We start from the raw sequence: 17,241 nt of genomic DNA on the forward strand, positions 1-17,241 counted from the left end.
CAATATATGGTATAGCATACTACATTTACATTTACATATGTAAAAAATCAGTATATAAACAAATACAAAATTCTTTACAGCATTCTATTAGAATCTATCTGACTCTATTGGGGTTCTATCTTTTTCAAAATAAAAAAATCCTAATATTTCCTGTTTAAATTTTATAACTTCCTTAGTCCAAAAATATATCATACATCTTATCATTATTTGTAATATTTTATCCTGAGAATCATTGTGTTTTATACAAGAAAAATATATGAAATATGCATTTTTAAAAAGATATCTGTAAAAATTACTGCCGCGTCGTTAAAATGGCAGAATCTGGCGATAAACTAAACGAGAGAAAAGCTTAAAATGATCTTGATGAAGTTGCTAAATGGAACATGAGATACTGGCTTGAGAATTAATCTTATCTTGTTGGTCTACAGAGATAGCCATAACAGGATGTAAATAAAAATTGCATTAATTTATTTTTTTAAGATATATATTTTTGACTCTGCATTCTAACATATCAAGAAATTCAACAACTTTTGTTAAATTAACCATAATATATCGGGTTGGGCACTTAGCCAACATAGATTTATTTATTATTGTTATTTTAATAAGAATCTTTTAAAAGGGCAGCATAATTTGGCACTATTCAAATGTCGCATTGACTTTGCAATAAAAATCTCTCTTATTTTACAACGGGACACAAAATTACCTTCATAATTTTAATATTATCCCTTTTGAACATAATTTGGGTCTATATCTTGGGCAACGTTTTTACAACCCATTTGTTGGTAATTAGTTAAAACATGTTAACCTTCTTAATACAGATAATATAGAAATTTTTACATGATCTACCTATTTTTATATTGAACTGGAATTTGTTTAAGTTATCAGGTTACATATCTGGTTACACAATATTTCTTAGATGAGTTTGATTATAATTCAGGCACATTATCGTGACAAAATATTAAACATACCCCTCTCCATGTCATGCGCACAGAAAATGGCAAACGCACCATAGCCATAAAATGAATCAAGCGCTATTGATATACCAGTTCAAATCAACCAATAAAATGAATCAAAGAGACGATTGTCGTGTCATCTGGATAATAGATGTGGCGAAGCATTTCTCCATGAAGTTATATCTCTATTTTGCTGTATAATTTGTGATCAACAATTACTTATTTTTATTAAAACTAATACAAGTTTTATCACTTTTATTTATTAACTGTCACAAACTCTAACAAGATTACCCATTGTAAAAAGAAAACCTTAGTGACATAGCACAATTACATTAGTCTTACTGTTATGTTATGGTAATAGTATAAATAATAAGTAACATTTATTTATTCATATGACTTACAGATAAATCAACATCGACAAGCATTATCAATACAATGTGTATAGAAAAACATGAATTAATAATATTAAATTATAATCAAGTTATACATAGTAGGTATGTAAGTTTTATCGCTGATGTCGAGTGCGATGACAACGTACAACCTTGTCACATAATTAATAGAAGTACCTGCTACTTGGCACCATCGAAATTCCATGAAAAAATGTTTGATACAAGCAACCAGTAGCAACAACCGCCCAGCCAAATATGTCATTTATCTTCATTGAAAATTAATGAATATAAAACTAGTATCTAATAAATCAATATTAGACGATTGGTCGGGCATGTTCGATATATCAAGGATATAAACATTTGTAGGCTTCATAACAGTAACTTTCAGTGGACTTGAAAGTTATGTGTAATTGTGTGTGATTGTAATTTTTTTAATTACTAATACTGGTGTTGTGTCTACACCCTTCCTCGATACATATTTTTCAAAAGAAGAGAACCACGCTCTATCAAAAATACGGTGGCAAAATTCATCTTCAAAATCGAATTAAATGAGAAAACCATTTTTTGTAAATTGTATTTGATTCCTGAAATTTTTGACGAACAATGTGATGCTTTTTGCTCAGTAGTTTTCTTGTTATAAACTAATGGAATTGAACTATAAATTCAGATATTATTTCTCAAAATTAATTTAACACTAATAGATCAAAGTAAAAATAACATAAATTTGTTGATTAGTAACGGAAGATAGAGAGCCCCAAATTGGCCTAATAACCAAGAGATCTTACAGTTTACACAGAATGGTTCGTACGTCTTGATTGAAAATAGTAATTACTATTTTCAGTCGCTAGTTTTTTGACTATCGACTGTTTTGCGACTATCAACCGTTTCGACTGTTTTTAGTCGATAGTTCCCAACGCTAATATCTGACTAATTCTGTTGATAATTATTTTACCCTAGGATCGTTTATTATGATGATTGGCATCAAATCATCTCGCCAGCTCACGGATCAAGAAGAATATGGACCGATCTAACGACAGGACAAGAAAATAGGAGTACTGTTAACATCTTACCGGGCATGACAACCATCCTCTATTAAAAATACCGTGGCAAAATTCGATGCTTTTTGCTCAGTAGTTTTCTTGTAAAAAACTAATGGAATAGAAATTCAAATATTATTTCTCAAAATTAATTTAACACTGGACAAGAAGTTGAATAGATCACAGCAAAAATTAGATAAGTGTGCTGGTTAGTAATGGAAGATGGAGAGCCCCAAATTGGTCTAATAACCAAGAGATTTATCAATCAATGATAAAGTCTGTTTGGAGTTCCCAATTTTCTCATATCCTTGTTTCCCACATTCATTCTCTTTACCTGTCATGCGTCCTATATGCGCTGTAAATCAATCCCTACAAACTGAGCTCTTTCCTTTCTATGTACCTTTTTACGGCTCTTATCCTGTGCATCTCTGTTACACCTCCAAATCTTCTGAGGTATTTCATTTCTCTATCTAACTTTTATCTCACTTTGACAATACCCTCGTCTGTCAACTGAAAGTGGGACTTGGTGTGTTAATTGCTTTATACAATTACATTTTAGTATTACAAATTCGTGGTTTTGGCATTCATTACTTTCGATTTCTATGATCAGATGCTTAAGCGTATTCACTTGTTCTATTTTTACATATTTTACATTTTCTTTGACTTATGGGGTGTAAGACATCAAACCAACTAGTGACCCAACGCTGTCATAACCAATCATAATTACCAATGCTTATCACTACGTAATTCTCGAAATCAAATGGCACTACGAGATTCTTCAATATTCCGTCGTGCAACATGAAAGAAAGGTATTACATCGCAGCAACGTGGAAGCTACACAGCTAATATGGCCAACACGCAGGAAATCAGAAGATTGAAACAAACCAAACCACATAAACTTGTATAGTGTATAAGTGTTACTTTAAACATTAGCTTAAGTTAGTTTAGCAAACATATACTAATTTATTTATGCAGCAATCGTCTTGCTTGCTTGTGTACTGATGAATGTATCAAAACACTAATAATAAGTTAATATCTACATTAAATTGCTTTAAACGTATCTAACTTAAGAGAGTTACAAGAGTTTTAGTATTACCATAGAACTTTCCTTATATACAAAATTAGTTTATAACTGTTAATTTAGAACACATTTTCACAAGATCTTAAAATTATAAAAATATGTTTAAAAGAAACGGGTTGACCCAGTCTGTCGACGGTCAGTGACCCTGGTTTGAAGCCACGTGTCCATCCATGATAATATCAAGGCCAATAGATCGAATCGAAGAGGAAAAATAAATTAGCGACGTACTGGATCGGGTCTGTAGAGGTGTCCGGTATCGATCAACGCTAAAGAAGTCGTTACTAATAAGGCTTCAAATCGCAATGTCCCGCTTGACAGTTTCATTGATTATAAAACTGACTGTAAACTTTTTACGATCTATTGCCGCATTATAGTGACGAAGTATCGCCCGTTTTTTTACAGTTCATAACTTTTCTTTCGTATTTTATGTCTTACCTTCGCATAACGCCCAACATTACGTGCATTGGATGGTTTCATTTCAGTCCCAAGTGATACCGAATCAGCTCTGTAGACGATATCTGATAGTGTTGGGAACTATCGACTGTTTAATAATTGACTACTTTTTACTATCGACTGTTTCAGTCGCTATTTTTGGTTCGACTGATTTTACTACTTTTTATAAGTGTCTGTTTCAGTCAGTTGTTTTCAGTAGCTATTTTCGGTCCGACTGATTTTGTTACTATTTTTGGTTTTGTATTTTTGGTTCTATATATATATATATATATATATATATATATATATATATATATATATATATATATATATATATATATATATATATATATATATATATATATATATATATATATATATATATATATATATATATATATATATATATATATATATATATATATATATATTACATATTATATATTACTATTTTTAGTTGTTGGTTTTTTGACAATCGACTGTTTCGACTGTTTTCAATCGATAGGTCCCAACGCTAATATCTGACAATTATTTTATCCTAGGACAGTTTATTATGGTTATTGGTGTCAAATCATCTCGCCAGCTCACGGATCAAGAAAAATATGGACCGATCCAACGACAGGACAAGAAAATTGGAGTACTGTTAACATCTTACCGGGCAGCATTAGATTTTATTTGATATTTCTAATACTGTCAGGTAAAGATGTCGTCCGGACTCCACCTCAGCATACAAATACAATACCAATATCAGTTACTAAATCCTAAGTTATTATTAGTATTTTTATAACCGATAATTACAATAGTAACATTATTTTAACATTATTATTTTAGGTCACATCTCTTGTATATGAATGTCAATAACATAATCAAAATAATTCTATTTTTCTTATAAAAAACTTTTTTATTGAATATTAAATTATATCAAATTTAGTAAAAATCAATATTATCAAAGTAACTGTTTTATAACTATTGTGTTATAAATAATAGTTTTAATTGTATTGATGTTTATTTATTGTTGTTTTTTATGTCAAATTTTCAAGATTCTCCATTCAATTACAAACAAGAAATTGATTGGTTGTTGACATTTCGATACATAATAATATTATCAATCAAAATGTATTAAAATTAAAACTTAATAAAAATTAGTTAATTATTTAGGCTCAACGGGGAATTTTATTGTATTAAAATGTTTAATATAGTCTATCCAATAACACAGCCAAGCTCGTCCTCAAAATGTATGACTTTAGCCAATATTGACGCATTAACTTAGACTTTGTTTACAACGTTTACCGATTAGTAACCTCTAATTATAATCACTAATGTTTTAAAGAATTTTGTACACATTTGACAACAGTGTCAACCAGTTCCAACACAAATTAGAATTTTATAGACTAATACGTGTAGATTAATTATAGTAGATAATTATTAATTATAGTTCATTCTATTTCTTTTTAACTAGAGTAAGATGAGAAGGAGAAATCCGCTCTCAGTTTAAAAGGAATTTTACATTATCATAAATTGCCTTTGATGGTATATTCGACGTCACCTATGACGTCCATTGGCTGTTTTAGTGAAAGGACTGTATATAAGGTAACATATGATACTATTAAAATTTATATATGAAAATTTTAAAAATTATGGAAATTATATATACACTTTTCCATCGAATTGAATGGAGACAAATATATACGAAAATGCTGTAAAATCGTTATTGTTTAATGAAAGCTCAAAAAGTAATATTATTACAATTATAATATTACAATTTTTTTTATAAATTTGTTCACTTAAATGCATGTTTATCAAAAACGGTGAATCTACCGTAAAAAAGGTAAAGCTGACAGCACCGCCTGGTTATATGAACGTAGCGCGTAAATAATTAAATATGTCGGGAATCAAATTGACAAATATGGCTGGTTGCCTATCAATGCCTGCTTGTTATTTTATGTATCTATAGTATCTAAAATGTATATATTTTTGCTTTATGAGCTTTAGTTACATGCAAACCTCACATCCTTTCGCGCACACAATGTTCCAAAATGAGGCAACCAATGTATAGATACTCGCCAAAAAGAATGATTGAACCGTCACCGTAGGGAATCGAAGCAATGAGCCGAATCTTCACGAACTGTTTGGTGTGCACGAGTCAAATTGTCAAATGTTGGTGGTTGTCCACCATAACATTTTCTACCTATAAAATAACTTTCACAATTAGAAAGAAAGTTTGACCGCCACATGAACGAAAGAGACGTACTAGAAGTGAAATTAACTATCTAATTATTACACAATAATCTAAATTATAACGACATACATACGATATCGATGATATCGAACGAAAAAAAAAATTAATTAAGGTCGCCGTTGACGTAACAGTCCTGTCAAGGAAAACTTTTTCTAAATTACCTTTGTCTTTGGATAAAGCAATATTTTTCGACACATAAAAGCCTAAGTTTCGTACAGGTACATTTATTTGTCCGTACAACTACAATTACCGCTAAGAATCATTAAAAAACATTAAGTGACATTCGTTCGGTGTTCGATGGCGGTCGGACTTCGCAATCATTAATTACCGATGCTTAATTAGTTTACGATAATAACGTGGCAAGGCTACAATTTACTTGTCATTCGAAAAAAGCTATTTTAATAAAACCTGGAGAACTGACTGTTTGGCTCTTCTTTCCGTGCAATTAGATCCGCTGGATTGTATTAGTTGTACAAAGAAGTCTATTAGATTCAGAACAATACATGGCGTGAAACAACAATGTATGTGGAACAATTTGCAGAATTACTTTCAAGAGTTTGGGGCTTTGGGTAAGTTGTCGTCGAAGGTAAGAAACGTTGTGAAAGTATACAAGAAATTAATAGAAATGAAACTAAATGTGAAACAAGCATCATCATCACGAAAGACCGTTATCAATTTAAATAAACAGTGCTATCAAATAGGTCAAAATACTATTAACATATTGATTTTAAATCATGGGTACAGTCAGTTACCTCCGTGTAAATCTACATAGACGTACTCAAAACCCCTAATGGAAAACTCTTCTTCACTTCACTGCTACATCCCTCAGACTGCTATAGATTTTCTAACTAACATTTGTTGATCACCAGAAGGATTCTAAGATAACATACACCATATAGAAGGAAATTTCTCTGTGAAAGCGTGCTATATTGTTTTCTGGTCTTTAAAAACACATTTTTACAATAATGATAATTTGAAAATATATCAAGCCGATAAACGATTTAAAAAGATGTATAGCAAATGATGTTATTGTGTATTAAATAGCTTCAGGTACATTTATAACGAACTTTCATGTTAAAGCCTCACTTGACAGGCTCAAAAGTATCATTTGTCCTTTCAGTGGGTTAAAAATGTTTCAATTTGTACCGAGTAAATCATATTTGCGTGAAGTATTACTTGTTTATTTCATTTTGAAGAAAAAGGCGGCTGAAGATCATCAGCTGCTATTTGAAGCTTATAGCAACCGTGCTCCATTGACTTCGTCATGCGAACAACAACCAAACAAGAAGTTCTCGAAAGCCTTTAATCGATGATGATCCATATAAGACCTAAAAATAATATCTAAAATTGTTTGTGGTGTGATGAGCTTGGTGTAGTATACTGAGAGCTGAGATACTAAAAGACATATCGTTGATGTTCATAAATTGCCTGGGAATAAGCGGCGGACATCGATGGATAACATTTCGGATAAAATACATTGTACCGAATTTTCACAGTAAAGCTTTTAATTAAAAATAAATCCTTTAAAACTAATTTATAGGTCAATATGTAATTCTTCGTGTGAAAACTTTTTATCTATTTATATATCGTTTAAATGTAATATTTAATTGGACATTATCCGCATTATATTTAGATTTAGCTATGAAAAATTGTTCACTTTCGTCCTGTAGAATCCTACTAACTCTTTTCTATATATTATAGTTTGTTAGAACACAGCTTGATCACTAGGAGTGAATATTTACTAAAATAATTAATAAAAGCCCTTATATATTAAAAATGCCCACCAGAGCGTTAAAGCCAATGCCGGCAGAAAGGGAAAAATCCCGCTACCCTTTTGATTGCACGCCATCTTGGTTATGTGCCGTTTAACTCAGTTTCGTTTTAACCATTTTGTTGTGACGTCCGAAAATATTGAGAATATTTATTGAAAATAATCGTTTCATTATTACCACTGAGCGGAAATTGCGTCAAAAATATCCTATTCGGCCAGTGCCTTACAAAACCACAATTTATCGTTTACGTGCGAATTTTCGACAGTACGGTACGACAGCAGACAGGCTTCGTTCTAGAAGATAACGGACGTCTCGTAATGCTGAATTTGCGGCTCTGGTACGCGATAGTATTGCAGGGTCTCCAGAAACACCAATTCGGAGACGTGGTTCCCAGTTACACATTTTTACACGCAGATTGAGGCGAATTTTATAAGCTGATTTAAAAATGTTCCCGTACAAAATTCAATTAGTCCAAAAATTGCTACCGAGAGATCCTGATCAACGAATTGAGTACAGTAAAGCAATCGTAAGGCTGTCTGTCTGAAATTGAAGATTTTTCGTCTAAATTGATAATGAGCCCATTTTCTTCTCAGTGGCCACGTCAATAAACAAAACAGTCGGTTTTGGGGAACACAGAATCCTCAACTAATTCATGAAACATCATTGTATGCACTAAAAACAACTATATGTTGTGGTATTCATGCCGGAAACATCATTGGTCCCTATTTTTTTTTAAAGTGGCCCAGGTGTTGCTGTTGCTCTTACTGCCGAACGGTACCAAGACATGGTTCAAAATTTCCTGAAATGGAAGAGCAAGGACTAGAGCACATGTGGTTTCAGCAAGATGCGGCCACAGTACACACAGCTCGTTCAACAATTCAATTATTGAATGACATTTTTCCACGAAGACTAATTTCACAAAGTGGCGATTCAGCATGGCCAGCCAGATCTATTAGGTTTATTCATATTGATTATATTGTTATTTATATTGTACATATTAGATAATTAAAATAAAATATATCTCTGTATAAATAAATAATTTTATTGTTGATATTTTAGTTGAAATGATTATATAACTATAACATTTGAAACTTTATCATTATTAATTGTTTTAATTATATGTTAGTGTTTTTAACAGATTTACAATAAAAATATATCGAAAACATATTACGAATTTTATTGTATATAGCGAAAAAATATAATAAAAGCTACTAAACTAAATACGAAGCTTTAAAACAAAAGCAGTACAAGTCAACCTCATTTATACTTTGTTGTCGAAAACCAACATTCTATTTAAGAAAGAGACTCTGTTTCTGTTTTTTTTTTAACATTGAGGTTCAACTGGTTGCCACTTAAAGCTGATCCCAATAATTAGGTTGATCATCTGTATTCAACTGATGTAAACGTATTAAGTTTTCACAATGTTCACCATCTACAAATCATGTACTTTTAAAAAGCTTTTGTAACTTATATTTTTAAATGATTGATGCTTCACTAACTCCTTAAGTATAAGTTATATTATTACGAATAGACAATAAATTCTCAAATTACCTGCGATGTTAAAATTTATTAGCTTTTTAATTTCTTATCCCATTCTTTATATCATTCTTAAGTTAATAGGCTTAATTCCTGTTTAACTATTATCCGGTTCGTCGACAACTTTCAACATTTTTATAGTTGTGGAAGTATAACGTGTTACAAATAATGTATACACTTTTTTAAAATAATAAATTCATTTTCAAAATGTTTCTTGTCAGTTTCCTCCAAAATAACGTAACCGGAAAGCGACATCACGTGTCGCATCTCTCTAAATTACAAACTAGGGGGAATTAACAAACATGGCGGTAACTGAACCATGCGCAAAGACCATGCCAGCAATATAATGGTGAATTTAACTGTATCCTCTCTATAAAAGCTAACCGAAAACGCTAGTTTGAATTTAAAGACTAACACTAACTTACAAAGAACATTCAAGCTTCTATGAAGGTCCTCAGTGCACCACAGCATGTTTCACACTTTTCTGAAAATACCTTATCTGTTTATGTTAAACATCTATGATATTTGCTTTAACACGGGAGTGTTAAAATTGTTTTATAGCGTCAATTTTCATATATATCATCGGTAATTTATCACATAACCGTGCAAGATAACTAAATCATCTGAAATTGATAATTTAATATTAACTTACGTTAACTGATATCAAAAAGTGTTGTTTTTATTTTTTGAATTTAGTTAATAGTTGATTAACTCATATGTTAGATGCTTGACTTGTCTTGTTATCATTTTGTTCATTTTGAAATGATATTTACAGGTCAATGGAAAAGTCCCCGGCCTGACGCATATATGGCGCTACTAGAATTAAATCTATATGTTTTTTAGTTATCCCTAACCCTCAAAAGATGCGTGTATAAATTTGACAGCTGTCGTATCGTTAGTTTGGGAATTATAGCATTTTGAGTGAAGCAACTTTTGTTATTGTGAAAAAATGGATAAAAAGGAATTTCGCGTGTCGATAAAATATTGCTTTTTGTAGGGATAAAATATAGTTGAAGCAAAAACTTGGCTCGATGCCGAGTTTCCGGACACTGCCCCAGGGAAATCCACCACAAGGATTGGTATGCTAAGTTTAAACGTGGTGAAATGAGCACCGAAGACGGTGAACGCAGCGGACGCCCAAAAGAGGTTGTTACCGACGAAAGCATTTAAAAAATCCACAAAATGATTATGAATGACCCTAAATTGAAATTGAATGAAATAGCAGACACTCTAAAGATATCAACTGAATCTGTACATCATATCATTCATGAATATTTGGGTATGAGGAAGGACCATCAGCGACTATTTTATAGCGTTATTGGACCGTTTGGACGAAATCGCCGAAAAACGGCCGCATTTGAAGAAAAAAAAAGTGCTGCTTCACCAAGACAATGTACCGTGTCACAAGTCAGTGAAAACGATGGCAAAAAGCCATGAATTGGGCTTCGAGTTGCTTCCTCATCTACCGTATTCTCCAGATCTGGCCCCCTGCGACTATTTCTTGCTCTCAGATCTCAAAAGAATGCTCTCTGGGAAGAAATTTTCGTCGAACGAAGAGATCACCCTTGAAGGGAATTATGTTAAATAAAAAAAATCATTTTGCCAAAAAAATGTGTTTTAGTATGGTAGGTCGGGGACTTTTCAATCGATCTGTTATGTGTAGTCATTTTATTTTAATTTTTTTATCAATAAGCTATAATTAGCGTTAGTAAGATTTTCTTTTTTGTTGCTACTAATATGAAATAATGATTTTTTGACGCTATATAAATTTTTAAAGATGTCTGAATGAAAGTAAAGAAACGTACTGCACAACGGAGGTTATTACTATTCCATATCAATTGAAAATGTTGCCCTCGTCTCTACTGATACCTAAAATGGTAATATGCCTCGGTTATACATCGACCAGGCAGCAGGTTGTGATTCACACTCCCGCGACACACCCGTCTGTCTCTCCATAATAACCGCCGTGCTTATACAACCAAGTATGATATATTAATCGAAATTTTTGATATATTAGATTGCTAAAAACATTATTTCTCTATAACAATAACAGTAAAAATGAATTATTAGTTTAATAAGTATAAACAGGCATATTTACATAAAAATGTTGTTCAGAAAAACCTCCGAACATATTGTTAATAGACAGACTGTTAGTTCTTCAGCTACCTTCATAGTTTTTGTTATATCGAACGACGCTATTCGATATTTTTGTAAATATGTAGTTTAGATTAGAAAAAATTATTAGGTCTATAAATTAGTTTTAACTAGCGACCCGCCCCGGCTTCGCACGGGTGCAATGCTGATACTAAATTAAATACACTACAGAAAAAATATGAACGTTGTATATAAAAACATAGCGGCCCGCTCCGACTTTGCACGGGCATAAAATATATATGCCTATGTCACTCAATGAAAACATGATTAAAATCGATCCAGTATTTTTGGTTCATTCATTACTGCCCTTGGCCTGCATGCATTAAATTTGGAGTAAAACAATTCCTCTTCCCCTATACTTACTATGAAGATTTCCTGCTATCTTTGGAATATCTAAATTCATACAATTTTTATTACATTACACATTTTTAAACGCAAATTTTAAATTTGTAATATCTCCGAAAATATTTGTTTAATTTACATGCTGTAAGGAACCATATTGATCTATATTAATTGTACACTGTATTTAAGCTACTTAATTCGATAAGGATTAATGCCGTATTGCTTAAAATAGTTTCGTAAATAAGCCATTTTCTCACGTAAAAAGTAAACAATAAAACTGGTTAATGTGGGTTATCCCTAAAAGATAAACATATACCATCACGGACTTTTTTGTAGACCTTTTTATGGTGTACAATACTGTAGTACATTAATTTGATCTAACTCGTAGGGTTAGGCAGCGTTTTTGCTAATTGCTAAATAAGCCTAAAAGCCTAGGTTAATTTACGACATCACGTTAGAAACCTCTAAAATTAGCAATGTTGCCTTAATATATTATGTATGTGTTATACATATAAACCTTCCTCTTAAATCACTCTATCTATTGAAAAAAACCGCATCAACATCCGTTGCGTAGTTTTAAAGATTTAAGCGCACATAGGGATATAGGGACAGAAAAGGCGACTTTGTTTTATACTATGTAGTGAAGATAATTTGAAGCTTTATTGTGAAAACTCGGTACAATGCACTTTATACAAAGTATTGTACATCGATAGCTGCTGTATTTTCCTATTTTTTAAGTAATATACGGTTTCTATCTAGAATAAACGATCTACCCTTTGCTACTATCCTCTAATCGATCAATTTTTGGTATCTCCATGAGAAATGAAGCGCTGGTCAGACAGGTCACCGCTCATATGTCTCAACAAATAGTAATTAGATGGAGCAAGGTCTGGAAAATACGCCAAATACGCACTTCCCATTTTAATGTTTCCAAGTATGTTTTTACCAGTTTTGCAACATGTGGTCAAGCGTTGTCGTGCTGAAGAATAACATTGTTGAGTCTTTGCTCGTATTCCGTTTTTCGCGCAGTGTCTGGCTCAAAGGCATCGGTTTATCATCATCATCATCACTTGTCATCACCAGTAACAATACGATTCAAAACACCTTTCCGATTTTGCCGTTCGAACAGAATTTTACACAAGACCAAATGCCTTTCAATGTATCTTAACTTCAATTGATACGAAACAAAATATTCAAGATTTAAAATCATTCTCAAATTCTTTAAGTAGTTGGAGTTGGTTTCTTATGTTAATACCGACAATTGTGCTTATTTCTCTTCAAGTCTTCAACATTTTTTGACTGTCCAGCAAGCTTGACACAGCATCCGATGTCCTTCAGTCTCCTTTTTCTTCAAATTTCTTCAAACAATAAAGATAGACATTTTCGACTCACTGAAGAACATTTTTGCTCACACTATGGCGAAATGACACGTACTGAAGAGTAAAGCCATTTAATATACAGTAACCATCTGTTTTAAATGGTTTACAATTAATTTGTAGGTCTAATACATTAACAAAGGTGATCGGAATATAATACAATATAAAATAATTAAGCATTAAATAACTATAATATAATAATGCATTATAATTTCATCCTTCCCAGTAACCTGAAACAAACAAAAAGAGAATTCTTAATCTAGACAAGTGCTACAATCCTACAAAAGTCAAAGAAAATGTTCGACAAATTACCAAACGAGGGTTTTTTAAAAACTTTGTTATGGTTTTGAATTTTCTTGCTCCATTTCTCTTCTAAGAGGTCTAAACAACTATTTATTTAACGTAAAAGACATAGAGTATATTTAGTGTATTATGAATTCGTGTAATGATCATAAATGAACCAAAAGATCACCCATTCAATCTTCCACAATAACATTTTAAGAAATTAAGATGTGTAATAGAAATGATAAATATGTACCCTTTCTTACTATTCAATAATTGACCTACATGGTGAATTATTTACATGTTCTTTCAATGAACCAGCAGCTAAGTTAACACTAACAATGAAAAGTTACCAAAAACAGCAAAAAAAATGTTTTTCGAAAATTTTGGTTTTAAATGAAATTTTGATAACTGGAGGTACATCTACTGGTTACACACGAAATTTTCTTGAGGGCTCTCACCAAATTTCAAGTAAATTACGAGCACAACTGTTCTGGAAGGAACATGTGAGAAATAAGAGGAAAGAACTGGAGTTTAAACTCAAAAAAATATATTGCTTAATTGGAAAAAAACTCTAAATATTGAAAACTATTTAGACATATATAGATTGAATTGATATATATGTATACATGTTATCAAATATAATTCATTTTAACATAATAGCACATCTGATTGGCCATTGAAGTAATTTGATTGGTCAATTTAAATCTCCATTATAGGCACCTGTAAGAGAAATATTTTACTGTGAAGACATTTGATTGGCTCATTAGTAATGTTGTATGACACGTGGCACGTGACACCCTTGACGTCATGTTTAATTGCCCAATGAAATTTAAGTAAAAAACAACATATATAGATTGAATTGATATATATATGTATACATACATATATATATATATATATATATATATATATATATATATATAGCAAATGAATTAGGGGATGTTCCACGAATAGTAATATGAATACGATACAAATTTTCATGACCAAAGTCCTGACTAGTATTGCAGGTGCTCCCAGATGCTACAGGACTGCTTTCATACAGCGAAACCTTCAGATAGCGACTGTAATTCAGGAAATCAAGAAAGTCAAAGAAGGCATGAAAAGATACTCCATTGTCACGTCCATATTGAAGTATTACAACTCTTGGATAACATTAGAACTGGTCACAGACTCAGAACAATCAAACCAGTTAATATTGTGTAGTATAGTAGTGTATTAACTAAGATACAGAAACTACGATAGAGCCGATGGGTGCTTCTAGATATTTGCCTATATATAAGTTTTTGTGAAAACAAATTGTAGGTTAGTCAGAAAAGACCGGTAACAATGTAATAAATATAAAAAAATATTTTAGGTTTCTCAACTAAAACATACAGGCAGTAAGATCTGATGTACCTAATGTTCGATCCGTTCCAGGTGAGCCGGATTAGAGACCGTATGCTGCTATGTCTATGTCTCCGAAAATAATTTAAATTTTAAAAAATCCACCTCAACAATCTGCCCGTGGGCAATAAGTATTATTTTATGATTTCAGTAACAATATAACCATCCTGATATATAGAAGATCAGTTATAACCTACTGTACAACTTATAATCTACTAGCGACCCGCCCCGGCTTCGCACGGGTGCAATGCTGATACGAAATTAAATACACTACAGAAAAAATATGAACGTTGTATATAAAAACATAGCGGCCCGCTCCGACTTTGCACGGGCATAAAATATATATGCCTATGTCACTCAATGAAAACATGATTAAAATCGATCCAGTATTTTTGGTTCATTCATTACTGCCCTTGGCCTGCACGCATTAAATTTGGAGTAAAACAATTCCTCTTCCCCTATACTTACTATGAAGATTTCCTGCTATCTTTGGAATATCTAAATTCATACAATTTTTATTACATTACACATTTTTAAACGCAAATTTTAAATTTGTAATATCTCCGAAAATATTTGTTTAATTTACATGCTGTAAGGAACCATATTGATCTATATTAATTGCACACTGTATTTAAGGTACTTAATTCGATAAGGATTAATACCGTATTGCTTAAAATAGCTTCGTAAATAAGCCATTTTCTCACGTAAAAAGTAAACAATAAAAATGGTTAATGTTGGTTATCCCTAAAAGATAAACATATACCATCGCAGACTTTTTTGTAGACCTTTTTATGGTGTACAATACTGTAGTACATTAATTTGATCTAACTCGTAGGGTTAGGCAGCGTTTTTGCTAATTGCTAAATAAGCCTAAAAAAATAGGTTAATTTACGACATCACGTTAGAAACCTCTAAAATTAGCAGTGTTGCCTAACTATATTATGCATGTATTATACATACATACCTTCCTCTTGAATCACTCTATCTATCGAAAAAAACCGCATCAAAATCCGTTGCGTAGTTTTAAAGATTTAAGCGCACATAGGGATATAGGGACAGAAAAGGCGACTTTGTTTTATACTATGTAGTGATATCTTATTCTAGCTACTATTCTAACTTATTGTAAAGTCCATCCTAACTTATTCTAAAAACTACTCTAGCTTATTCTAGACATTATTAAATCTCACTCTCTCTATGTGTCTATTAATCAATTCGTATGGTAGTTTGTGTTTCAGCCTATGCACTTCACTGGCATCGCGCACATTTAACTGTTTGGCGAGTGCATTGAAACGCACTAATAGTATTTCAGAGTACTTTGCAGTAACACTCTGAATCACACTCGTTAAGGGTTCTATCGTTATATCTCGCTGAATCAGTGTGTTGGACACGTAATATGGGGCATCGACGATGACTCGCAATACTTTATTCTCGAATCTCTAGAGAATATCTATGTTAGATTTGCTAGTTGTACCCTACAGTTCAATACCATACAGTAAAACGTTGTTATCTAATGATAATTTAGATTTACGCCAGTATATTTGGTTTAGTTTAACCCCAAACTGTTTGCGTTTTGTCACTATATGTTTTTTCCATGTCAAACATCGATCAAAACGCATTCCCAGATATTTAACGTTGTCTGCTCGCGGAAGTTCATGATAATTCAATTTTCTGAGGGACATGTTCTTGTACAAAGGGTGAATGTGACATGGGTAGATTTTGTCTCATTTTCTGTGATATGCCACGTTTTCAACCACAATTCGACTTTGTTAAGATGAAGTTGGAGGTTTCTTGTGGCTGATAATGGATCCTCGTGTGATGATAAAACCACTGTAATCATCAGCATATGTTGCAACAGTAGTGTTTCTTGAGATCCATAGGTCAGCTGTATACAATGGATAGAAAAATGGGCCAAGAACACTGCCCTGCGGAACACCCGAATATATGCGCTGTAGGTCAGTATATTCATCACCCTGTTTGACAATAAAATGTCTGTCTGTGAGGTACGATTTTAGCAGTTGAAAGTGCGTATGGGGCAAAAGCTTTTTGAGTATAACATGCAGTCCACTGTGCCACATCTTGTCGAAGGTCTGAGATATATCGAGAAATGCAGCGGACCAATATTTTTTATCGTTTAAGTTTTTGTTAATTCGGTTGACTAATCTATGAATTTGTTCTATTGCTCCGTGTTTATTATCGTGCCAAATTGATGGTCTGGAATAATAACTCTCTCCTCTGCGATTATTTTGAGTCTCTTAATGTATA

At 32.2% G+C, this 17,241-nt stretch overlaps 1 protein-coding gene across 3 annotated transcripts in view; it reads left to right on the top strand.

Annotated features, from left to right (window-relative positions):
* Positions 1 to 17,241, top strand: part of LOC143199469 (NADH dehydrogenase [ubiquinone] 1 alpha subcomplex subunit 1) — a 125,519-nt gene that overhangs the window by 30,692 nt on the left and 77,586 nt on the right. The window contains exon 3 of one of the 3 annotated variants that reach the window (XR_013006430.1): positions 4,435 to 4,556. The exons of the other annotated variants lie outside the window; for them this stretch is intronic. The gene's annotated coding sequence lies outside the window, so the exon portion shown is untranslated. Of the gene's footprint in view, positions 1 to 4,434; positions 4,557 to 17,241 lie in introns of those variants that run through there. 3 annotated transcript variants of the gene reach the window in all.

This window comes from Rhynchophorus ferrugineus, unplaced genomic scaffold, assembly GCF_030347505.1.
Source record: "Rhynchophorus ferrugineus isolate W39M unplaced genomic scaffold, kcgeb_rfMv2 rfM7, whole genome shotgun sequence".
NCBI lineage: Eukaryota > Metazoa > Arthropoda > Insecta > Coleoptera > Curculionidae > Rhynchophorus > Rhynchophorus ferrugineus.